Genomic DNA, 26,969 nt, shown 5'->3' with positions numbered 1-26,969 from the left:
AGCATTATGTAATTTTTGAAACAGAGTCGTGTTATAAGTTCCTTCCTTCCTCTACTCTCTGTGGCCTATAGCTGATTAGGTACTAACTATTGATAACTATTAGACGTAATATCACTTCGAAGATGACTGGACTATTCCTTTAAGGCTCTGAATCCAGAAGCTCTGGAGATAAATATCTGACTCATATATGGTGAATTTTTAACCAACCTGCTCCATGACCACAACATACTTTTTGCTTTGTGTCCTCCCCCTTTATGATCAGCAAAGTTTCATTGCAATACTTGAATTTATGAGAAAATGTAAATTTTATTTGCGGGCTTTTTTTAAATGTCATCTTGCAAGTTTGTTAAAGTTTCCTATCATACCTGCACCATGTATGTGTTGGAGAGCTCTTAAAACTGACATGACCTGCTGTGAACTTTGAGTGGGCACGGTTGTGTCAGTCTTGTTTTCTGCTCCCCGCTCAGCTGGTCCTCGTTTGGTAATCATCACACCTGTACCGCAGCTCTAATAATCCCTCAGCCGTCATCTCCCTTATCTTAGTCAAGTTCATGTTTGTCTCTGGGTATGTTTTTCATCACATTTCAACAAGAACTCTAAAACCCACGATGGTGAGGATGTCCACATTATGATATCAAAATGCAAAGAAAGAACATAGCTTGGTTAAAGATGTTTCTTTTATACCGTTACAGTTTTCGCTCCACTTTATTTTCCAATGCATGATTAAAGTTTAATAGAGACGGGATCAGGATAAAGCAAGACGGAGGCTGAAAAACTGGTAAGAATGGCTTTTTTAAAAATTTATTTCTAAGGCACAAAGTGATAGTGGGCATGCATGAAATGGGCTGCTATATCATTGTTTCTAATAGGTTTTGTGTTTCCCGTTCACAAAGGCATCAAAAACGCTTTTTCAATATGTCCACTACTTTTTGTTTTCACTGAATTCTTTATGTGGATGGGAGGTGCAAACATAGTGGTAAAAATCCATCTTAAGGAATATTGGGAGTGGTGTAGAGTGGCCTAGGTTTGTGGAGTTATGTGGTTCTTTTGCCTAAAGTCCTGAGCTCTTATTTTTCACCCTTCCTCCTGAGCTTTGTGTCCTGCATTTGGGTCGTTTTCAATCCCTCACCCATGACAAAGGGACAATCATTTTCAAGCCATCTTCTCCCAGAAAGTGTTGCTTTTGTCCATTCCCCTCTGACAGAAGGGCGGAAGCTGTTCTTTAGGGAGGTAAGGCGTCATGTAATTTTCTGTAAATGTTTGAGGGTTTTTAGGTTCCCTGTGTCATGCTGGTCTGTTTTTGCTCTCTGCTCAGCTGGTTCATATTTGGTAAGAATCACACCTGTTCAACGTCAGTAATTATCCCTCCGTGTATTTAATCTTCATTTTCTTTTGGTTAAACCCTTGTGTGTTGCTGCTGTCCTCTCTATAACTTTAGCCGAGTCCACAGGCGTGCAAAGGCAGTTTTATAGTTTTTTCCTGCTTACGCAGCACTTCTGGGTTCTTAGTTTAATTAAAGTCCTGAGTTCCTCTTTCATCTGGCCTCCCTTGCTTCATGTCCTGCATTTGGGTCACTCTTGCATTTGCACACATTTATTCATGACTAAATAAATACATAGAAAATTTTCATATTATAGTGTACCTTTTTGTGAGGATATCAGTGGAAAAGCAAGCAGTTGTCTTTAACTTTGAGGCTTTCTGATTTGTAGTGATGCACAATTCCACTGCCATGTTTTTAGCCTTAACATAGACTCTTTTTGTCTTTTTTTAAGAGGTTAACACTCCTTTTGTGACAATTTCAAGAGATGACATGAGACTATCAGACTTTTTGCTCTTTGACTTGGTGAAAAGGCACCTGAAATGTTTAGTGTCATGTTGTTTTACAGCAGAAAAATGAAAATTAACTCCAGTCATTATCTTATTTTGGACAGAGTTTAACATTGTTTTAAGCCCAACTTTGCTGTTGCTTTCCCTGGAAAATAGAAACTTTGTACTTTGTTTGCAAAAGGTTTCACAGAGCAAGTGCAAACAGCTGAATCTCATATTTATTTTGTTAGTCTTTTTGCATTGTGTATGTTTGATCTGTTTATAAAACAGGAACACAACTACTCAGTTTATTTGTTTTGAATATTTTCTTCTATATACTAAACAGATGAATTGAAAAGAAATGCAGACATTTGCAAAATGCACACATTTCACATTTTATGCATTTGTTTTAGACAGTCCTATAATTCTAATATGCTTGTATGTTTCTGCTCTCATGAGAGAACATGTAAAATATTGAACATGTTTGTTAGAGAGCTGCTGAGCGTGTTTTAAGGTGCTGTGATGTGACTCTGAAGTTAATTTTACAAATCCCTGTGGAGGTTAGTTGCTCTTGGACCAGGTGCTCCATCTTCCAGCTCATCTTAACTTGCTGCCAAAGCCATCACAACCAGTACAACCCCAATTCAGAGTCAGTCAGGTTTTCATAAGTATAGCCTTAAGGGACGCAGGATAGCTGGGGAGAGTCCTTTGATACAGCCCCTTTACTCTCATCTTTTATATCCAAATCACCGCTCTTCCATATGGTGGAGGTAATTGACTCGGTGATTTAAAGTCAACCTGACCACATCTATTCTCTGCATGTGTCTGGAAGATAAAACATTAAAGATTGTTCTGTTAATCTGTTCACGGACCTCTTCCCCTTTCACCGCGACTGAGCAATTTTAGTTCACCATAATGAGAAAATCTATCCGACTGCCATAATTAATCCGTGTTACTAAGGGCCCTCCTAGATTATCCCAAGAATAATGGCTTTTTGTTGTGAGCTTTATAACCTCTAACCTAAAAAAGCCTTTAAAGATGCTTTAATTGTAAGTTAATATTATTAGTGTTGTTGTTATTTAGTATTTGGCAGTCGCCTCAGATTTCTGTGAACTCTGGTTTCTTTCCACAATCCAAAAACGGTGAGAAATGAACTCAACTTGACACCTTTTGCATCTGATTTTATTAAATAAACTAAATGCATAACATATAGAAAAATAAATTATTGTATGTATCGTTGTTGTCAAAATGGGATATATATATATATATTTTTTTTTTCCATAGTTTAATTTTTATGTGCAGTAAAGCTATAATCTGTCGCCTTGTAATACTTTTTTTTTTAAAACACTTCACTGAAATTATGATCAACACAGATTTATAAATGTCTGTTTTAATCACAGCAAGTGAGTACAGTAAGTTGTGTCAGTAATTGTACTCAGAAAGCATTATTGTTGGGAAAAAAATGCATTAGAAAAACAACAATTTCTTTTTTTTTTTAATGCCATCGCCACTTACGTATGTTTGGGCTTCAATTAAGTTGATTCTTCTCCAGCTCAGTGTGTGGAGTTATAAAGTCTTTTGTCTATTGTTTATGTTCCTTTTCATCTATTTATGCTCAGTTTGATTGCTGGTTATGAAAAACACCATTACTGGTGGTTGCTCTGCTTTATCTATTTTAAAGTGTAAAGAATCTACAGCCAACTCGTTTTCTTTCTGTTCTCCTGGTGATCAGCCCTGTTTAGCAGCAGAAGGTTACATTATGATTAAAATTGCAGGAATTGTTGAGTTTACAGTTTAAAGACACAGCAGGCAGATTGAATTCAATAGTTTAATAAAGGAAAAACGGAACACCAGAGGGCAGAGCTATTTAAAATCTGCTTCAGCATATTTGCTTATTTTAGCTTTTGGTTTGCAACTTTTAGCTGTTCTGATTTATCCTTAAAATATTCAGTTTCAGTTCTTCAAAGTCATTCAGCCCTTGGTATTAATGCTACATTTTCACAGAAAATGCAATTTCTCTAGCTGCATCTGTGTTTTTGTTCTTTACATCCATAAAATTTACTTTTAAGACAGGAAAAAATGAGATATTCTACTTCAAAATATAAGGTTCCCCCATACTATGTAGACAATAAGCTACTGCTTTGGTAAATTCCATAAGGTCAAAGAAATAAACTCAGTTTTGAAGGGCTTGTATTTTCTTTCAACTTTTTAATGTTTCATATTGTGAACAATGGGTGTAAAGTTGTTTCCCCTCCATCCTGTCAGAGGCTGTCAAGCCTGAGTAAAAACAGGACTGTCTTTCAGCCTCTAACTTGTTATATCTTGTTTATGCTGACCTACCACCTGTGATATTCAGCCAAACATGACAAAATAAAGGTGCTTCTAAGCTCTTAATGTCTCTGCTGCTCACAGATCCGTTTGGAAGGAATGACCCCCAGTAAACAGCGAGCGGCACAGCCGGGGGGAAATCTCTGCCTCGACTGCTAATGACACTACTGAGATCAAGCCCCCCCCGTGGATCTGACTATTTCTCGCCTTGATTTTTCTCATTTCGTTTCCGTGTCTTGCTTTTTCCCCCTCTCTCCCTCTCATTTGTTCCTTCATCTGTGTGCAACACGATGCAAACTCTGTTCCAACGTCCGGTTGACCCATTCTGTTCTCTTTGCCGTTTGCAGCTCTTTACAATTTCACTGGGTCTGTCTGCAGACAAATCGAATCAGGCAGCTTGTCTCTTTGACTATGTGCAGTGCTGACCAATCGATAGGCATCACAGTTAATACCCTCTCTTGTTTTTGTTGAGTTGTGGAATGTTTGTTCCTGATAGACACGCCCATCGGCTGGCTTCCTGTCCGTTAGATCAAGGTTTTGCTTTGCCTGGGGACGGTTTGTCGATCCCAGGCTGTTTAAAGTGATCAGAGTCACAGTTCAAAAAATCAATACGCCCCTCCGACTCCCCCCTCAGCCTTCCTCAGTGACTACCACCTCATGAAACTGTACAAACTTTTTCTTTATTTTTTAGTGGCGAGGATGCTGGTTGGATCAATAAGTGAAATAATTATCGAGGGAGGAGGAGGAGGGGGTGTTTGTGGGGGGAAATGGTAGAGTAGGTTACAACTGAGTGGAAGTTGAGGGTCGCTCTGTTTTATGGTGGGTTATCAAAGAAAACAAGCACATATTCGGCTGACAGATTATTTTACTCATATTATCAGTGTAATTCTACTGGGGAAAACTAAAGTTTTTCTAGCTTCATGAATAGTTAAACAAGGCGTTTTTATTAACTCGAAGGGGAAAAAAACTAAAACCACAAAGTGGACACAAAATACCAAAACCCAATCCTGCTGTTAAATATGAAAGGTTTAAGCGCTGACTGTTTTACTTTAACAGTTTTTAACAGATGTTTATATCCCCTTTTTGCTGTCCACATGTTTGAAACGTCCACAATAACTGTAGCCTTTTTTAACTTTCATATCATTTGCAATTTTATCCCACCTAACTATCATTATAGAATGTTTAGGTTTTTCAAAATGACAGTCTCTGATTGGTCAAACGATAAGGAACATGTTTGTTTGAATTAGGAGTCAAAAATGACACTTTTAAAAAAATGTGCACTTTGAAAAGGTTTTTTTAAAATAAGGAAAATCCTTTTCCTTACAGTTGTGATTTTTACCTTCGCAGAAAGGGGCCAGAGTGTTTGAGTCTGGGGAAAAATGTAATAAAATCTTGTATTTGCGTCATATCAAATGTGCAGATGTGGTCTGACCTTTCATCTTCCTCAGGGCTCAGCAGCTGGAGATCTGAACCATGACTTGAGTCATCCCAACCCGTCCTGATGTCAGGAACTCCAACAGATACCGATGCTTTCAATATAACGTTTGGTAAGTTTCCTTCTAATTGGTGTAAATGACAGAAAAATACAAAATTCTCAATGAAAACAAAAATTACTGCCAATGTTTTGTCAAAACTGTTGAGTAAAATTGTAACTAACTGATATGTTGGACTTTTTAGACACACACACAAACATTGATGAAAACTCACTATGAAAAGTGTAAAGTTTTGTCTATTGATAACACTAAATCAATTTCATGTACTTTATAGACCTGATAGTTTAAATATTTGATTATATTATTTAACATTATGCTGTTTGTCTCGTCTTTTTTGCTTTTCACCATCATTATTGGAAAGTTTCAAACATATTAAAGTGCAATTATCATTTTTTTAGAAAATAATAAACATTAACTAGCTGCTGGTAATACTCTTCTTTTTTTTTTTTAGTTTCTTGACTATAAGCTGAATGGTGTTTCTTTTTTTTAATGAACTGAAATGACACAGCATAGTTCGACACTTATTTAGAACAGCAACACCAAGTGATGCATTTCCTGTTAAATCTCTCATCCTGCGGTGTCAAAACTTGAATACTGGCACAGATCTATGTGATTATAGACACTGAGGATAAGAAAGAGTAATTATATATTTCAATAGAAACTTAAGTTTGAAATGACAATCTGGGCAATGATACAGTGGTAATGACCATTGTCTGTGTTTTTCTTTTTTTAAACAGAAATGATTAATTAGGTAACCTTTCCTGTGTAAATACCTTTTTAATAAGCACCATCAAGGAGCCCCCATTAGGAACTCAGAGCTTCGCAATCAATAGGTCCACACCTTTTGGTAAATCACTCACTGGGCTTGATGAGCCCTCCGACGCTCAGCAGAGATGGGGATGGTTTTATTTCAAATGGACTTCGAGACTGAGGAATTATTGCAGAGACTGAAAGCAACCAGAGGAGGATGCAGAGTTTGGGTAACATATTTGACCTGAATGAAGGATTTATTTAACCTCAAATAAAAAAAGACTTCTGATAGTTCCCACTCAAAAGGAGCAAAGCAAGTAGGAAATACTTTGAGTTTTGTTTTTTTTAATAAATCTGCAGCAGATAGACTTTCTCTAATCACCAATTATGATGGCCTCTGCAGCCAGTCCTTCTGTCTCTTTCTGCTTTTGGTTTGTGCTGCTCTTTGCCTTTTTTTTATTTTTTAGTCTTCTATTATGGGTCTTGACAGAGAAGGTAGTATGCCATTAGATGTTTGAGTTAATTATTAATTAGGACGTGTGTAGCTGTTGGAAGGAACACATTGAGGGTGTGTTTTACTTGTGCTTATTTTTGCAGAACACACTAAGAGAATTAAGGTGCTGTAAAGGGAAAGGGCTGAATTAAAAAAAATAAAATCTGTCTGAGAAAGTTGACAACACAAGACCTTCTCTGTCAGTTTCTTTTAATGCTTTAAGTACTGCTAATGCATCAGATTAAAAAACAATGTGTGTAGGCATCCCTAACAGATTTAGTGCACTGACTTGGCTTCACTCTGCAAACAAGCAGTGCAGCAACGTTTATTCACATCCGTCTTTCCGGAAGGATTTTCTGTAGAAATTCTTTGATCTCTTTATTGGACTTCTGAGCATCTTCATTCAAAGTGTTTAAAAAAAAAAAAAAGATCCATCTATGATGTTTTGGATATAAAAAGCCATATGGCTCATGCTGTGCAGCTTACCTTTCTGCTATCATTTCAACAATGAAACATTCCTCATGCTAAAAGCAGCTTAGAGAAATTAAATCGCCATGTGTCCTGACAGCTCAAAAGATTTGTCTCCATACGGAAACACAGAAAGACACAATTACGTTTGGGCCAAGCACAGAACTCTTAATCACAGTAATTTATATGCCAATTTGAACCATATAATAATGGATAAAATAAACTGTGTAATCATATAAACGTTCTCATGATGCTCGCTGGTCTTGTTGCATTATTACATTTAAGTGCTTCAGTTTTTCACGAGCCACCTTATGGGCTCTACTGGTGTCTGTCGCACGTTTAGGTTTTAGTGATTTCTTGCGTGTGCACTCAGTCACACTCCCTCAGTGACAGTCTCAGTGTCGGTGTTGTAGTCATTCTGGCTACAAGTATCCTGTCGCTGCGGTGCATTTACTGGCAACATGCTCCCCGCCCTCCCCCGGCCAGCTCTTTAATTACCCTGGCCTATTGATCCAGCAGGGACATGGCACTCTGGAGCTGAAGCTGGGCGTGCACCAGTTAATGACTGATTATTCCTCCATGGGCCCTTTGGGAGCAGGCAGTCAGCACGGGGACCGGAGGAGCCAGAGAGCACAGAGCCTTGCTCTGCAGAAACATTTACACCATTTTCACAAAGTCACTTGTATAAACAATGGCTCGTTTTGACAAAAATCTAATGGAAGGTTAACAACAAAATCTCTATTTTTGGATTTGGATAACTCGACACCTAGTAACTCTATTTGAATCTGACTTAAATGGACTTTTTTTGTTGGTGTATAGTGCCCTGAGACTACTTTTGGTGTGAATTGGTTCTATAGAAATAAACTGAATTGAATGTGAGATTTATCTCTTACTATGAAGGATGAAACTGAAAAAAACTCATTGTTGTTATTATGTTTACCAGCCAACTTATATTGTTACATAGCAACACTTAATATAAAAGTAAAAAACTGCCATTAAGAAAGCAACACAATCTTATATCCTGCAATTAGGATACCTTGAAATTTGGTACATTTAAGGCAATATAATGTATTTTAAAATGCTTCGGGATGCACCAAAAGTGCTAACAACTAACTAGCTGCTGCTGGTGTTTGTATTTTCAAATAACCATATAATTCAATTTAAATAAATGTTATTCAAAATTGATTCAATGTAAAGGTTTATTACATGGCGTTTGCATGAACCACTATGAAATTTGGGATTGGAGCTGTTTTTAAATAGCATTAACCCATGCTCAAACTACGCAATTAATTCGTCAGTTTAGTAACTGAACTGTTTCTCCAAACTTAAGTTTTCTATGAAAGAGAAGATATTCACAACCTTTTCGCAGAAACTCACTTCTGTTTTAGCAGCTATTCAGAATATTTATTGTCCTTTTTTTTTTTTTTCAACTTTAGCCTAATCCCTAATGACACGCGTGTTTCTGCAGCAGGAGCTCTCTGGGGAAACAAGTGAGAGAGAAAAAAAAAAAACCCATTGAAGCTAATGATGGCAGGTAAGCATGTGAAAGGAAGGAGAGGTTGTGAGATAGGAAGGTGTGGATGGAACTGCACAGACTCCACCGAGGCCACAATGTTAATTCTTTTCTCCTTATAATAATCTCACGTTGTATTCACACTCCGACACCTCACATTCGTCTCTCTACTCCTCTTGCAGAGTCGAATAAACTGCACTTAATCATCGGCAACAATTTTAATGCTCAGTGATTTTAAAGCCCTTCATTTTAGGTTCTCCTACTTTCCCCTTTTCTGCTCTGTGAGTCGTATTAGCTTCATGTCTTTTGAAATGGGAATAAGTTGGAGTGTTGAAAGGATCGCCAGGTTTTCGGTTCTCCTTAATGAGAGACGGTCATAAACGGTCACTTTGAAATGTGTCCTCATGGGACCCTGTTGTCAAATGAAGTTCCAATAGTGTGAGGTCTTACTGAACACCTAGATCGTCATATTATACAATCTTCCACATTTCTTTTCTTCTTTTAAAGCAATCAGTTTTTTTTGTTTGGTAAAATAAACCTTATTTTATACCTGGAATATTTGGCCTTAAATCAACCTAATCTGGTTATTTGGGACTGTGGGAGGAAACCTGGAGAAAACTCGCAAACTCAAATACATCTGGCGAACATGCAAACTCCATATTTTGAAGCAGCAACATTTTTGCTGTGAGGCAGCAGTGCTAACCAGCTGCTTCACAATGCAGTCCAATCATTTTAGTTCCTGGAAACCTAAGAAGCACCCTGGGGTTGCAAACCACACTGTCAGAGGAAAAACCAATAAGAAAAATGTTTGTTTTGTATGTTTAGGTAGAGCAGTAAAGCTCTTAGGATCCGCTCAAAGTTTAAAATTTTAATGATAGATGATTAAATATACTCCTTTGCAAACTATTAAATCAAACAAAGATTATTCTGAACTCTATCAGATGGTGCTGTCTGAAAGGGATTACTTCAGCAGTTTTCCCTGAAATGTGGGCATGCACTCAATGTAAACAAAGCTCTTTTATCTGCATACTTCACTCAATAAATCTGAGTGGAAATATGTAATTGATGGACTTCTTGGTCCTAAACTCTTCTACTGATTTTTCTATTGTGGGCCTATTTTCAGCCGCTTCAGATATTTTATCTAAGGAAGCAAACGCACATGGTGGTTGGCAAAGTCTGCTTATAAATTTTTAATTTAAGAACAAAATTAATGAAGAATACAACTTTCATAAAACTTATTGGGAAGTTTAGAAGAAAAAAAGGCTTGGTTTAAATTTACAGAGACTACCTATTGATGTTTTGTGAGTTGACGACATCAACACCTAAAAGTACTTTTGAGGTGCAAAATATGGATTTAAAAATCACAGCTAACAGTTCAAAGCAGGGTGACACATCCAGGATCACACCGGTTGTCAATAATATCCAAAAGCTGGTTAGAGTGGAGTTTAGATTTTGCTTCTGTGGTCACGTTTCAATTAAACGTGCAGCTTTGCATTTTCCGTATTTCCATTTTGCCCTTATTAGCACTGTAAAATCTTCCATTTTATTTGTTAGGGACCTCACACGATTGAAGGAGGAAAAACATATTTAAACTTTGTTTTGGGGTCTCATTTCAGGTTTATGTTGGGCTTTGGAGAGCTCAGTCAGCTGTTCTTGCATGTAAATGACTCTCCCATCGGCATAGTTACTCATTACAACAGATGTTAAAAAGTCCCAGAAGTACCTGCAGAATCCACTGAAGCAGCACAGCATTCGAACCAGCCTGACCCCAAAAAAAACCCCAAAAACATCCAAAAGTGAAGGTTTGCATCTTAAAAGATGCAAAGAAAAAAGTGATAACTGCCACTATTATACACACAATATTACTACTACCACTAATATATTTATAATAACAATCTGTAACCGCTGAGCGTTGTCTCCACCTCATGTGAGAGAAAGAGCAGCTTCCTGTGCCATTTTACTTCTTTTTTTGCCTAGAAAACCTGTTTGAATCTAATATTATTGCTCTCTTCTGTCAAACAGTCTACCACCAGCAGTTTTTGTTTTTACTTTTTCATGTTCAGTTTCTTTAACAGAATATTGGAATGTATTCAAATAACAAAGTGGCAATTTCTGTTTTTTTTCTTATTGCTTACAGAGCAGAGAAATTAGTCGGTAGGTGCTGGTAGCCAGGCTCAGTTCTTTTATGTACGAACTATTTGGTTTTCTGAGACTAAAGGTTGTGTACAGAAGTTTAAAGGAAAGTGTTTAGTTGAATATTGCTAGCTGCCAAAGGCAAAGATAGTGATATTTTTAACTGTGTGTGTGTCCTGGTTTTTGTCATTAGTAAAATATATCATGAATCACTGATATCAGTCATTTTGACAGATATTAAGACAGTTTGGTGTGGTTGTAGCTTAGCATTTGAGGCATTTGTTGTAAATAACTAACAGATCATCTAAGACTAAAATATCAGGCGTGATATCTCAAGCAATATAAAGGTTTGATTGATGCCTGTAACTTATTTCTCAACATAAGATGATCTTAGTTTAAAACTCTGCTGTGAAAGGCGGCGGGTGATATGCATCCCTTCAAGAAATGCTAGGCCTTTTAGATGTAAAATACTGAGATCTCCTAAATCAGTGGTTTCTCTGCTCCAACACACCTGATTTGAATTAATGGGTGATTAACAGGCTTCTGCAGAACAAGAAGAGGTCATTTAACCACTGAATCAGGTGTGTTGGAGCAGGGAAACAAGTAACACATGCAGGATAGTGGCCCTGAGGACCAGGATTGGAGACCCCTGTCCTAAATAAAGTGGCAGTTTCTCTTTTTCTGAATTTCTACAGGGACTGGAAAATTTGTTAGTAGGTGCAAGTGAACAGGATTGGTCTTTCAGTCCTTTTACATTCAAAATATTCCCTTCTCTGAGGCGGTGCTCGGCAGATTTGAGAAAGAAAGTATTCAGTCACAGTGATGGTTGATTTCACGTTGTTACCCACAACCTGATAAGGTTTTTTAGCATTGAATGGTCATTTCAGAAGCGGTTTTGTGATTCTGTTTGACGCTTCCTGTGTTTTGTTGCACCTCCGCTATGTGACTCAGAAGCCAAACTAAAGCAGGCGTAGCATCCTGGCAGGACAGGAACATTTTGCAAACGCATACATATGATGAATGTTCCTGCTCACATCATCCATCTCAGACTCCTACAGCTGTACGCTGAAAGAAACCAGGGCCTTGAAAGATGGAACATCTTGTAAAGGAAATGCATCCGAGTCATACACTAAAGGTTTTATTAAAGAAATAACAAGCTTTAATAATTACTCAAGTGAAGATTCACAACTTTTTATTTATTCATTATAAATATTATAAAATGAATGTTCTTTCTCATTTGCCAGCACTGTTTGTTAGGACACTGGGTAATAATGTGAATTATTTGATAAACAAAGTGTTTTGCCATGGTGTTAATTGTTGATTTAAGATATGGGCTGCTGTGTTAATGTACTTTGCATTGTTTCTGGTTAATATTTATTAGGAGTGGCATACATTAATTACTCATTCATAGAACCAGACAAACAGATTAAATTAGTAGTTTTCTAATCTTGCTTTTCTTCTGTTTTCTGCATTTAATGCTTCTTTATTCTCACCTGCTCTCTTTTTTTGCCACCTTGTTGTGCAAAATGTCATTTGTTGTCTGCAATCAGTTCAGCCAACTAATTTCAGTGTTTATTCTTACAACTCCCTAAATATGGTAACTGCTTCATTTAGATGTGAGAGAGGAGGGACAGGATTTGTTGAATTGAAAAGCTGCAGATAAACTTGTCATAACATGTTAGTCTGCATGACTTGTGAAGGCTTTTTTATTTTCATCCGTGAAAAAGCATCACGCTGTTTCATCTTCACACCTTTTTTCACTCATGTAGAATCAAAGAAAACCGCAGCGTATTTGAAGCGTGTTTATTTGGCACACATAAATCAAAATACAGGATTAATTAATTACTTGTCATACAAATTGATAAAGTATGGTATTAAATTTGTTGTAAAGTTTTTTAACAGATAATTCTGACAGCAGAAACAGAAGCAATTTGTTATTTTACAGACTGCAATTTAATTTAGAAATTTAGCACACCACTGTTGCAGTTCATTAACAAAGGTTAATGAGCTGTGCAGCTTTTCATGTTTTTTTTTCTGACTCCAAATCTTAAAAAAGAAAAAACATTTTAGATATAATGCTTTAATAAAAAGTTAGTTTTATCACACGTTTCTGTAGCCAGAAGTACTTTAATTATAACTTATTTGTCTGTATGTCTGTAGTTTATCTGCTCATTACCATTATTTGTTAGAACTACAAAGTCTAAAAAAAGAAAAAAGTTGTGAAGTCACCTCAGCAGGTCACAGTGCGCCTCTTCAGGTATATCATCTATATCACTACTACAATGAAAAACCTGCTGCAGTTTGGTAATTCACCCTGAAAGTGAACCTCAAACAACATAAAGAGTTGAAAAGGGTATGAACAATTAATATCTTACCTGTTTTAGATCAGTCTGCAAATTAAGTTTGATTCTGACCAGGTTGATGAGCTAACAACTAGTTTGAGCGGGATCAAGACCAAAGTGGATTTCTGCCGTCTTAAAACTTTAATCTTAAACATTTTGAAATTTGAAACCATCGCAGTGCCATCAGGTCTGAATCCCACAGTTATTATGGCAGAAATCTTTGCTGCAAATGCCACAGCTAGCTGCTGCTGTTAATTGCATTTGAAAATGACCAAAGGATTTGGGTGGAGTTTAATGAAGCAGTCAGTAAATATTGGATGTATTCTGTAACTGATGAACTTTTGGTGTCAACCTGATGCGAGATGGTCACAGAAAATCAACCTCAGCAAACACAAAATAACTCTCAGTCAGTTTTACAAACTTAAGACCAAAATGGATTGTTGTGGATTGCTGCCATCTTTAAAACTAAAATGTCAAAAGATTTCACAACAGTTTGCACAAATCACTAGCATTCCTTGATGGAATCCATGTCACCCCCCCAACTTGCACGTCAGTTTCAAACAAAGATCTTGTGCAGTCTGTTGGGGATCAGTCTCAGCTACTACCACATCAAATTATAGCTCAATATCTGTAAAACTGACTTGGTTATAATCATTTTGGGGTTTTTGAACCTTAGTTTGTTCTGGCAGTCATCTTGAATTGTGTTGACTCCAAAAGTAAATCAGTCAAAGCTGTGCATATAATTATCTTCTGCAAGCTTCATTAAGTCATTCAGTGGTAATAACTTGGTGGTAACACTCAAACACACACAGACATAACAAAAAAAAAAGCATTATTGTCCACCTTCACCTTTAGGCGGCAAGCAGTAAATGGTCTATTAAGCTCTATTTTAAACCTATGTTATTTTTTTTTACTTTAAAGAAATTCTCAGTGCCTTTCTCTCCCTCCTCGGTGAGTCACTTTGCCCCGTGGTGAACACAATCGACAGTCGGAGTAGTAGTAGTAACAGAGCTGTCTGTCTTCAGTCGGAGGATTGATGTACAGCCTGACAGGGTGTGCCGATGACCTTACTGAGACTAAATGGAAAGACGCGGGACATGGTATAAGTCAGTGTTGGGTGACAGCTGTCAGCCAGTTTTGGTGTAACCAGAAGTTTACAGTGAAGCAGAAATCAGGAAGATCTACAGCTTTATTAAACTTCCCTGTTAACCTCACTATTTTATTGTTTTTTCTCTAAAATTGTATTTTCATTTCTGGTGCTTTTTCCACCTTGTCACCTTTTATTAACACCCCTTTCTGTTTTCTTCAACTAATTATTGAATCTGTTTTTTTTTCTAATTAAGATAAGAAACATTCCTATTTTGAGCCTCTGTTGTGCAATTTTTGTACTTTTTCACAGTTCACCGTTAGAAGAATTTCACATATTTTTATAACTAAGAGAAATGTGCCTTTTTCAAATTCAAGGAACACCCAGCTCTTTTCTGGATCTAAATTTATAATAAAATATTTGATAAAACTATTTTTATGACTTTGTTATTGTAACACACTCTTTCGACGAAATTATTTTAACTGAAGAGCATCTCTGAACCATATGTGTACCCCATTTCTACAACATTTTTGAAGTACTGCAAAACATTTAAAAGTACTGTACATGTAGTTTAAAAAAAATATTCTGGTAGTCTTCATCCTCAGATCTAGTGATGTTTTTCCAGACTTGATGCAGTTTTCATCCCATCCATGTTTGTTAAATCCCTCCCCTCAAATCTCTGTCACACAAATATAGACTACCACAGTTTTATGACTTCCATATTTCAAAAAACTGATTTATTGTTTACATCCTTCACCAAAGTCCTGGGGATTTTAGAGACTGTATAATCAACCATCTGTGTTTTTACTGCTTAAACTCTGAGGCAAACTGAAAGATTTTCAATTAATTTCTAAAACTGTTGTTTTCTCAGTTTGAGCAGTAGGACCCAAATGCTCATTCAAACCAGGTTGGGGAAATGAACAGTGAGTTTTGATTTTAAGAAAATTACAAAAATGAATTATTGCCTCCTGTCCACAGAGGTTTTAGTGAGGGGTAAAAAACTACTTTTCAGAGTGGAGATTTTTAAAAACTCTGATTCTAGTGGATCTTTGTGGACACAAAATACAGAGCTTTTCAGAAACAATGGCATCTTTTTTTACACATTCTCACTATCGCTTTGTGCTCATCACAGTGCTTTCCAGACTTTTAGGCTCCGACCGACAAAATGATTGTGACAAAAGCTTATGACTCAATCAATTATCAGTTTGTTTGTGCAAAACCCACTAATAATCCAATTAAACATAAGCATAATGACAGTATAAACAGTCTTCACATCCACGAAATCATTTTTTATAAATTTATGACTGCAGCTTTTATCTTTTTTAACAGTTGGGGCAAAAATATTCTGTCAGCAATCAATCCTAAATCTAATCTGACATTTGGAGATTACCTAAGGACCATCACTTAATGTTTTGTGACCCACATTGGAGTTTTGACCTCAAATTTAGGAACCACTGCTCTAGAAATGCAAAAAAATTATGGTGGTCTGTCTTGGTATTTTGATATTGTTAATGCAGACATATTCCCTACGTAGTGGTGGGTAGCTCACCATTTTTGTTAGACTGTGTGAGTGGAGGGAAAAAATATAAATGGGAGAAAAGAAATGTTTAAAATTAAGTTTAGAGTAATGTCGACAGGGCTTTAATATGTTAGGAAATTAAACAAAAAGGTAGAGTATCAATCCTGGAGCTTTATATGATCCATTGTGAATAAGACCAGGCAATGTCAGCAGAGCTAAAGCAAATGGCACAGATAAATAAGATAAAGTGGACGGATAATCATAATGTATTTAAGTACATAATGAGTGTACTACAGCAAGACAATCTACTGTAGAAGGCAGGTGTTTTTGTAAGGCTGCTGTAACTCTGAATCCTGAATAAAAGTTGGAAGCAATATCCTCTAAAATGAGTCATCTTTCATCCTCTTTAGATTCCAAAGATAGCTAATTGGTGCTTTAACCCATATTGTCTGTTGCCGACTGTTAAACACGGCAGCCGAGCTGTAATAGTAGGGCAAGCTATCAACTGGGGACCATTAGGTCTGATGATTGCTCAGCATGAATACATAACAGCCGAGGAATATTAAGCTATTTTACACAACCAAGTACACCCTGTGGCGTTAATGCCGTTCCCCCTATGATGTTTCCATATACCAAAATGATCACACCATGATACATGCAGCAAGCAAATTAAAAAATGGTTTTATGTGCACGAGGAAGGCATCACACATTTTTCAGTTTTAAATATCTGAACGCCGCTGAATATAGGAGCAGTGTGAGAGCAGGACTTTTACTGCTTTCATCCTTTAAAGACTGGATCCTCACATTCCTGAATAATGGTTTAATAATACACAAACACTGAATTTCAAAGAGCTTTTTAAGCTGTTTTCAAACTATTAAATGCTGCAGTACTTTTATAATATAATATGCTTTTTTATTTGTTCCCCTTTTCTGCTTCATATGTCTGCCATGTTCAGAGTTTTAGTCTTTTATTGAGTGATAGCAGCTCACGAAACACATTAGTCTTTTCAATGCTCGCACAATGCCTCGTGAGTCTAAATACGTTCAGGTTTTTGTCTGCTATACGTGCATGATTTATGATGAAGTCTCATTTGTGCTCTCCATGCAGAACAGGTGCATTTGCTCTATACTTTCATGGACTTGACACTTGGCAGTTCTGCTCTTTCCTTTATTTTCCATCAAACATCTATTCTTCCAACGGAAAGCTGCAAGTCACTGAGGTAGATTGTATTTCTGTCTCTGTTTCTAGAAGAAGGCGTGGCAAACGCATCAGCAAAAACTGTTACCTTCTATCTAATGAGTTTTGGTTTCTTAGCAAACACCAAAATTAATTAAATTAATCCTCTGTATATAGTTTCTTTAGGTTTTTGCAGTCAAACTACTTTGGTATATATTGTGCTATTTTCAGCTCCATTAGGAGATGGATGGGTGTGATAGCTTTTGGTTTCTCTAACTTTTAAACTTTTCAAAATATTTCTTCATTTTAAATTAATTCCCCTTTTGGAAATACGTTGACACTTACTTACACAGTTACTCTAGTTTGTCTTCTTTGGTATTTTTAGTTTTTAGCTACCGTTCTGATCATTTTTTAGCTACTGTTTTGCTATATTTAGCTATTCTGCTGTTTTTAGCTTGTTCTGCTTCTTTTTTTTCTTTTAGCTTTAACAACTCTGTTTCAGTTTCTGCAGCAAAGTCATTCAGCACTAGGCATTCACATTCCTCTAGTTAAAAATAATTTTCAGCATTGGTATAATTCAATCAGGACGAAAGTTGTCATTGGAGGTCATATTTCTTAAGAGGATCAACTTCTCGTTGGATTTTTTTTTTTTTTTTGGCTGCCTCTTTCACCAACTGATTGATTCATGAACCAAATTGTCATGTATTTTTAAAGGCACTGAATGGCATACTAGGGGGTAAACTTAGACCATAGAGCTGAATATAATAAACTCAGAACCAGAGGCTGAGTAAGATTCAGTCCAATCCAGGACCAAATAAGAGAGACAATGCAAAGGACCAAATGACACTGTCCAATTTGGATTAACCAAATAACTCAACATTAAGACTTTAAGAATGAATGTAAACCGGAGAAAATCCAGGCAAGCATTGGGAAAGCATGCAACATTTATACAAATAGGCATGAACAGCTGAGAATTAAACCAGAGACCTTCATGCTGTGAATCAGTGTTAACCATCAAACCACTAGGCCACCATGTTGTGATAATCATGACTAAATTGGTGAATGCCATTACTCACTACCATCCAGTTGCATTAAGTTGCTCTGAAAAATGGTGCCACATTATGGAGATCCTTCCTGCTGCACATCGCAGCTGGTGTGAGTTCTACCATGACATTGCCGTTTCTTTACAGGAAAATACCATGTTCAGACTAAACGCAGCTGACAGGCAGTTCAGAGTTTATCAGCAGCCTAGCTGTGCCAGGTCTCCCCCTGGAGTATTTCATCAATGCCTCCCATTGAGACACCCAGCCCATCCCCATATTTCAATGATTCCGCTCTGATTGGCTGCAAGGCGGCTGAAGTGAACTTGCAAAGGTTCAAGACAGAGCAGTATGGGGCTTGGGTGGGGGGAGGAGGGGGGGGGGGTGACGTTAGGAGTTGGCATAATTAGACTGTTGGGAGCCATGGTGATAATGGCCACGCTCAGAGCAAGGGAGCTTAGGGAAAACACTTTAATTGAGACATGGAATACTTGGCTCCAAGGGTACTTCACAAAAAAAAAGAAATGCCAGCAAGAACTGCTTGCTCAGTGTAAACACCAAACAATGACACAAACCTTTTGTCTGTATTTAGAGCACTTTAAGATACACTTAGTAATTAATTACTCACAACAAACGCTACCCTCCTGTTTCATTGGGAGGAGGGGAAACAAGATTAATCAGAGACTGTTTGCATGAGAGCATTTGCCTTTTTTCTCAATCAAAACTAGTTTTGTAAATTGTGTGGAATCACACACTCAGCAGGCTGTGTTTTGGAGCTCATGGTAAAAGCCAACAAAATATGAATCAACATGAAGAGGTGAACCAATCAAAAGTTGTTTGCTGTTGTAGGTGTTGTGATTGCAAATGAGCTGTGCCTGGAAATGCCAGATCATGGATCGGATGCATTTTCTTTCCTTTCTTCTGTTTTACAGATGGACAACTGCCGTCCGGAACAATGAGCCCTGACATGATTAATCAGCCGTGGGCAGGTACATTGGCGAATTTAGTTAATCTCCAATTCAAAGTACATTCAAATCAAATTACACTGCAAATACTAATGACAAATATTTGTTTGTGTAGTTGGAGATTTTTGCATTTGTCTTTAGGCTGAATGAGAAGAATCATTATCATGCACCCTCTTTAGCATTTTCTGCAAGTTTTATTTTTTTCTCTGAATTTGCATACTAATATTGTCTTGTCCTGCTCAGGCACAAATTTTGCTAATCAAAACTTAATACTGCTTAATTCCTGAAGTAAATGTTTGTGGTCCAGTGTATTCAAGCTGACTTAATTTGGATATCAAAACACAGCAGACAAATACAGCTGTACATAGTACTAGCTGACATGAATTTAGATAGAGTGAACACGTTGCTTTGATACGAACACAGCAGTTTGGTACATTTCCAAACTAATATTGATTGATTGAATCTCTAAGGCATTCAGTGTGTATTTCTGCATTTGTGTGTGTCTGTACACACCCTGTACACCACTAATATGTGGATTAAACATGCAATCACAAGCTCTCCCATTCTCTCTCTCTACATGTGCATAGCCTCTTACCCTCACTTTTGTTGGAGTCACTTTGGTTCAAGACTTAGTTATTTCATTGACTGAACAAGAACATCAATAGCTTTCAAATATAGCTCCCTGTCTGAAGAGGAGCCATGGAGCTTGAACGGCGGCACCTCAAAAGATTTCCTGCTAATTCGCTCCTTCCCTGGGTACCGAAGGCTCTTTGCTATTATTTCCAGTCTTTTGCTTTCGGCGATTTCTCTCTGTTCTGAGGTTAGAGGTCTTTGTCACAACACAAATGTGGAGCCACCAAGACACCTTGCAGAGTCAAAGTAAAAATGTTTCCATGGTACCCAGCTCAAGGTCATCTGGACAACAATATAAAATTACCCCTCCTGGGACTGAACCTCTTTGACACTTCTGTGCTCGAGTCCCATTTTGCCACCAATGCTCTTTCACGTCTTTGCCCTGGTAGTACACACATGAACGAGGAGGTGGACTGGATAGATTTTTCTTTTTTCTTTTGCTGGCTCCAGTGGGGTCTGGCTGAGCAGAAGAGCTGGCACCTGCAGGGGTAAGAGAGGAGGGGTGGTGATGAGCAGAGGTGGGCTGAGTAGTCTGAAGCTTGAAGGAGAGTAGAGTGACTTGGCTGTGGTGACTGTTTCTCTCTCAGGTTTGGTCTGAGGGCCCCACATGGGCCAACCTACTGCTGCTGGTCAGATGGCCTGCTCTGCTTCGAGGCGACAGGGCTGGGAGCACACTCTTACGCTCACTTCAGTCTGTCTTTGTCAAAGTCTCTCAATGACTTTCCAAATATAGGCAAGTGGTAATTCAAGATACGGGGTACATCGTATCAAATGGAGACAAAAGGGTGGTAGAAAAGCATGTCGTGAGCTCAGAGGAGCGAGGAAGCATGTTGTTTTAATGCTCTCACTGTAGACCCTCGTTTCTCTTCTCAGTGTCCTCAGATGGTTTTATTCAATTTTCAACGGGCACCAAAACAAAAAGGGCTGCTTTTGCGTGGGTAGTAAATGCAAGCATTTACCTACACTTTTACCGGCATCTGTGACCCACACTGTGGCCAAGAATGCAAAAAAAAAAAAAAAAGATAAGCAGCAGAGTGTTCTTTAGTCAGTCACATAAAACAAAATACTGAATGACACATTTCAAACTGTGCTTTTTACCAGGGCATCAGAGACGTCTTATGTTTCATGATACTCTTGCCTAGCAGGCGCTGTTTATCTCAATGTGGCAGACTGGTGTTCAAGATGGAGACATTATCCACATGACAGCCAACGCCTGGCCCCCTCCTCTGCTTCAAGACCCCTTGTCCACCATCAGTACCACATCCACATAATACAAGGCTGATAATTGTTAGAATTTCCAGCAGGCAATGGTGGTGGTTTAATCTTGTGTGGGTGTAAATCCTTGTGCGCTATCTGGTGCCAAAAGGCCCTCACTGTAAAATCTCAGGGATGCTGCACATACAAAGAACCACAGGGGGGGAAATGGCTTTTTAGAAAAACCTGAAGGTGAATTCACTATGTTGCAAGTAATGATGTGAGGGGGGAAAAGGCTATAGAGAAGAAAATCTAACGATAACTAGCAGAAAATAAGGCTCTAGTGATTTTTTGGAATTGTTGTAAATGAAGGTACATGTTTTGCCCAAGGATATGGGAGATGGAATAGAACTTGTGTTAACTCTGTAATCTAGCAGACTTGGAGTTAAGCCTCCCCAGGCTTTGTCCTAAGGGCTGGATAAATGTTAGCTTTTGTGGGCTCAGTGGATAGAATTATCTTGGGGATCACTATGTAATGAAAAACGTTCTAAATTCGCTGCACTTTTTCCTAATCTATGCCAAACATTGTGCATTTTTGCTGTGTGTTTTGCATTACAGAGGCTTCCTCCAGAGTCTGGATAAATTGAATGTTGGCATGGAAATCACACGCGCTTCCCTTGGATCCACGTGCATACGCAATCACCTCCATCAGCACGTCTTGTTTCCTTCTGCAGTCAAATTGGGTTAGTGTTAACAAGCGTGAGAGAACACATTTCCACTCGCCTAATCTCGTCCTACAACAGCACCACTCCATTTAAATAGCTGGGTTTTCACTGACCACATATTTCAAATTTGTTACAACCAGGTTTTCTCATTGACCTTCAAATCTCCCATGGAGACCCTGCGCCAACGTTGAGACAGTTTGGATCAAGCATTAGTTGGACTCCTTCCTGGATCCGACTCTTCTAATGAGGGGTATCAGCACTTTGGCACAGCTTACTGGCAGTGTGCATAAAAATGAATACGGATTGTGTGCCTCTTTAAAACTATCCCACAGTCTTAGTCCAAGAAAATGGTGCCCAGAGGGATTGGGCTGCATTATCAAATTTTAAAATATGCCCATTATTTTCACAGTCATATTTAATCCAAAAGCACCTTTGGGATTCCAGTTATTTGTAGATAATAAAGGCCAGACTGTTTGCAGAGGGGAGTTTTTTTTGTGTGTCATGGTATGCTGCAGGTATAATTTTCTGCTATTTTTCCCTTTGCGTTGACATGTAGCATAACCACAAATAGTTGTTCTTGGTTTGGTACACCATCTTTTCCAAAATAGATCTGCCATTCGGTGTTACCGTTCATGTTGATTTTAAGAAAGAGGACAAAAAAATGCATTTACACAAGGATGATACATCCTTGGGGGATATTTTCAGGTATTCTACAAGGCCATTATTTTGTAGCACATAAGAAAAGACAGAAGCTGACATTAGGTCTATATTCCCCTGGACGTTGGTCCATCTTCCCCCTCTTCCTCAGCCAGACTCAGAAGCAGCCTCCCTCGTGGCACATAACGAGAGAGGGCTGGAGCAGCACACCTTGGTGAGCAGTATTGATTGTTGCCCCAGCACCTTTCTGTGAAGAGATTTCATTCTGTCACACTCCCACACAACTAAGGCGTGCACATACAACCAAACCCATATATAAATAGGTCCACACAGTTTTACACACGCTTAACTTAAACAGCAAGTGCCACCCTTGAGGGCCCTGCTGTTTGACATCTAGCTCACATGGTGCTCAATTAAATTGTGAAAGTGTGGCGTTATTGCCTTAAACCATTAAGAATGTAAGGTTCGGTCAATGAGGAATCGCTCAGCAGACTCCCACTCTCTGTCCTCTGTGACTTTGTGACTTTCATACAGGCCTTTCTGGTGCCCAGTCTTTGTCAACACTGACTCAAGAGGCTGTAAAGCATCGTGGCTTTACTGGTTTCTGGCATTCAGAGCAGACTCAAAATAACCCCTCCCCCCCATTGTTAAATTGGATAGAATGGAGATGATGGAAAGTTTACCATCCTTTTTCTCTCACTCTCATTTCATTGGTCACGGGTCTGTGCATATGCTTAGAGATGGCTCTCTGCGGATGACAACTGAATCACCGAGAATATTTCTGTTATTAAATCTTCATTTCACTGTGAAGCTTTCTTACAGCTTTCAGTCAGTAACAGTGTAACCTTTTAAAACTAAGCTTTTGTGGCCTCATAATTCTAAAGCGTGTCACGCTGAAAAACTTTGAAATACATACTTCTCCCTTTCTCTGATAAATTGTGGATGTGGTTTGAATTTGTCTGACTCAATTATGGGGGGAAAAAAAGAAATTAACACTTTTCTGAACCTCGATATGAAGGTAAAACATAAACATGTGCATGCAGAGCCAAACACATGAGGAGGGAGATGTGTTAATTGACCAACCTGCCAGGCCATTATTGTTGCTTGACCTCCTCAAACCAAAATTTGACAACCTTGACAACCAAAATTTGTTTTTGATTATTATGCTTCAGAAGGTTCCTTGTCAGAAAAGCCATGTTTTAAACTGTTTAGACAGCACCTTTCCTAGTCCATAGGGAACTGTTCGCAATCAGGTGAAAATGTAATCTAAGGTGCAAAGTAATGAAAAAGAAAATGAATATTTCTTAACACTTTTTAGTATTTGATTACCATATTCTAATTATATAAAGCCAAGGGAATGAAAAGCTAATCATCTGCCTAGTAGGGCGGACGTTTCCGGGACTCAAATATGCAGAACGCTTTTCCGACTGTGAACCGATCATTGAATTTTTTCACAAGTCTGTGTAAATGTCTGAACAACAGCGTGCTAAAAGTGAATGAGATACGACTCAATTAAGAAGTAAAATGGCCTTATGTTTAAAACTCCGGAGGTAATTTATCCAGGGTATACAGGGAGGTTTTAGGGCAGTGGTTCAACTGCAGGAGAGAGAAGACAAAAATGCCAGTAGCCATGAAAACAGGGCCTGAGCATCCTGGGAGGAAGATGGTACCAAAGTGTGTGTGTGTGTATGGGTGAGGGGGGTGAGGTTACAGTGTGTTTGACCAAGAGATTTTTATCCACACGCGCAGTCCCCTGCAGAGACTGGGCTCTAATAATGTTTCAGTTTTATCAAGAAACACAATTGTGCACTTTGTCTGTTTGTCTTTCTTTTTGGTGTGACTTGTGCTTTAGAAAGCAAACATCAAGTGGTGCAGTAAATTAGAAATTCTTTTTTTTCCCCCTTCATATCTAAATCCTTTGAATTCTCCAGGTCCCCAAAGTAATTAGTCTCAGGCGAGTGGGGCTCACAGTGGCACCCACAGTCCCTCTACTCAAATAGAGGGAATGCCCCTACGCCTCGCCATAAGTAAATGATGTCCCAGCCCTTCTCCATCAATTACCCCCCTCACAACTCAAATTTACCTTGGCTGCTACTCGCTGGAGCAAAACTTTGCTGTCCTGTGCTTGCCTTAAGGCAACTCAACAAACCTCATGGTTGTATATTTTAAGATCAAACTCGGTTTTCACATTTCCTACAAGCAATATTGTCACCATGCGTGGGTGATAAGCCTCACATATTTTGTGGCCTCATTGTGAATGATCTATCAGTGCCCCAGAGCAGGATGCCTACAGGGCGAGTGTTATCAGCAGAGCAGAAGGCAGTTGTTTAACAGGACCCTCGATAGCCTGTCCTCACCTGGCTTCAGGCGCAGCATCAAACTACATCTTAGAGAAAGATGAAGTCAACACAGCAGTCTCCTTTGGGTTAATAGCTCTAAAGGTAAGGGTCAGGACTTCTATTAAGGACTAGTGCCTTATCAAACTTGGACCTGTCACCTGTCAGTCAAATGACTTGCTTTCAATCTAAACAAGCTTTCAATTAAGAGGGGCAAATTTGTACAAAGAAACCTTGTATCGGTTAGATGCAGCTGTGCAATGGTTTATTTTTTCTTATGTTAAAGCAGTGGTGCAAAGCTGAAAGTTGTCAAGAACTGCAATATATTTGGCCAAATGCACACAAAATAAAACTATTTAAACTAAAACTATTTAGTTACTATTAATACCATCTATCACTTTCTGTTGGATCATTGTTCTTCTTTCAACCCTCAGCCACTTCACCTCTTTTTTACCCCCTTGTTTCTCTACAGATCAGCCAATTATTGACTCATTGCCACTTCCTTTTGGTCTCTTACACCCCTTGGTGTCTTATTATCCCCCAGCTGCTTTTCTTCTATAAGAAAAAAGCTCAATGTACATTCAAGTGGACTATAAGCATATTTGCTGTTTTCCACCTTGTTCATTCGTCCTCCAATCTCCAAACCCACCCCTTATTCCTTTTCTTCTTTGTTCTTGTTTTCAATTCCTTCTTGGCCCCATACCTCCTTTCCCATTTTTTTTTTTCTGCCAATGGACTGATTTCTTTTTATCCAGGAGCGCAGCAGATTAACAGATATTGTATCATGGCCAAGACAGGCAAAGCCCCCTCTCTGTCCCTGACATCTAATTAATGGTAATCCTTTAATCTGCTGCTTGTAGTGCAGACCCCTTGGTCGCCGTCCCATTTGCAGCAGCCGAAGTGAGCGCGATGAAGAAAAAAAGATAGAGAAAGGAGGTTTGCTCACTCAGCAGGTCGAACCGGGCTACTTTGGACAAAGATACACGAAGCACAGCGAGAGATAATGTCTTTTTCATTTCTAGGGATTACACATATTTCAGTTCTATTGTATAACAGAGACACTGTCTACCAGCTGTTAATGTGTGAAGTGAGAGAGGTGCATCTCATACATCCTCATTATCGTAAAACTTTTTCATACTGTGCAATCATGTCCAAACAGGCACATGCATTCACATGCCGAGCTTAATCTCCAACAATGACTGTGCAGAGCTGACATAATCTTTGTTTCAGCTCTGTAGTAAAGGCACAAATGCATTTACCAACAGGGGAGGTGGAAGTAAATCCCCTTGTCCTAATTAATTTAATTATTAGAAATAAATATTCACCTTCAGACTGTCTTCATTTGTTAAGCCATAAAACTGGGTTTTAAAACCTCAGCTTGGTTGTGCTATAAACTATGTGCAGCTTCTCTCTCTGACGGTGACACCACAGATGGTGTTTGGATGTCATCTCACGAATCTGTGGAGTCGCTTCAATCCGGTGTTGCTATCTTAGTTTGTCATGCAAAAGATGCTGGAGACTCTAAAAGCCTCATTCATTTGACAAACTTATGTGATGCCAAACTGGAGTTGGGCTCATCAGCAAAAAAAAAAAAGTATAGCGGTACAGCTATTATAAACACTTAACCTTTTGAATTAATATTTCGCCTATTGTAGGACCCTTTCATAACAGATTTGTCTTTGGATGTTTGCTTATGACTGGAGAAGTTTTGTAAATCAATAAAACAACAAAATTTAAGAGTTACAGAAGATGATGTTGCATTCATGCCAAGTTTTGAGGATAGTTTTGTATTGGCAGAGCTACAAAAAGGTTGTAGAGAATACCCAAGGACAAACACAAAGTAATAACTCCTATATGCATCTGTTTATTTAATCTATCTTTAATTGTTTTCGCACTATTAAACATGCACAGATTCCTGCAGATGGTGGTTGTAATTATTGTATCGGGCATGAGCCCCTGCTTGTAGTAGGTGTCTGTCTTAATAACTCTCTCGATGTGTTTCATCAGTGTCTCTGATGGGGGGACTGGCCCTGAGTGTCCCAGTGTCTGTCATCCAGGAGCCTGTGCTTTTGAGGTGCTAATCAATACCCCTTCATCCCCCTCCCCACTCATCATCCACCACCTCTCTTGCAAAAAAACCCATCACGGATTGGCAGGTGTGTCTGTCAGGTTGTTAAAGATATGACACTCCTGAGCTCAGTCCCCCTGAATTCATTAACCTACATTTGAAGGATAATTCAGGCACCGGTCGTTGACCATATGTGCTTTGATTGCTGAATTCTTTCCCACTTGTGGGATTTAAAGTGGGGC

General features: G+C 38.4%; 1 long non-coding RNA gene across 6 annotated transcripts in view; it reads left to right on the top strand.

Moving 5' to 3' along the window:
* The first annotated feature begins 475 nt into the window (after positions 1 to 475).
* Positions 476 to 26,969, top strand: part of LOC119616563 — a 40,201-nt gene continuing 13,707 nt past the window's right edge. For 4 of the 6 annotated variants that reach the window (XR_003039010.1, XR_003039011.1, XR_003039007.1 and 1 more), the window contains exons 1-5: positions 476 to 611; positions 693 to 778; positions 5,583 to 5,681; positions 19,082 to 19,138; positions 21,560 to 21,684. This is a non-coding gene — a long non-coding RNA (uncharacterized LOC119616563). Of the gene's footprint in view, positions 612 to 692; positions 779 to 5,582; positions 5,682 to 19,081; positions 19,139 to 21,559; positions 21,685 to 21,806; positions 21,917 to 26,969 lie in introns of all 6 variants that reach the window. The other 2 variants (XR_003039008.1, XR_003039012.1) reach the window with 2 other exon arrangements.

The sequence above is a fragment of the Kryptolebias marmoratus genome, linkage group LG22, assembly GCF_001649575.2.
Source record: "Kryptolebias marmoratus isolate JLee-2015 linkage group LG22, ASM164957v2, whole genome shotgun sequence".
Lineage (NCBI taxonomy): Eukaryota > Metazoa > Chordata > Actinopteri > Cyprinodontiformes > Rivulidae > Kryptolebias > Kryptolebias marmoratus.
This window is presented reverse-complemented; position numbering and strand designations above follow the sequence as displayed.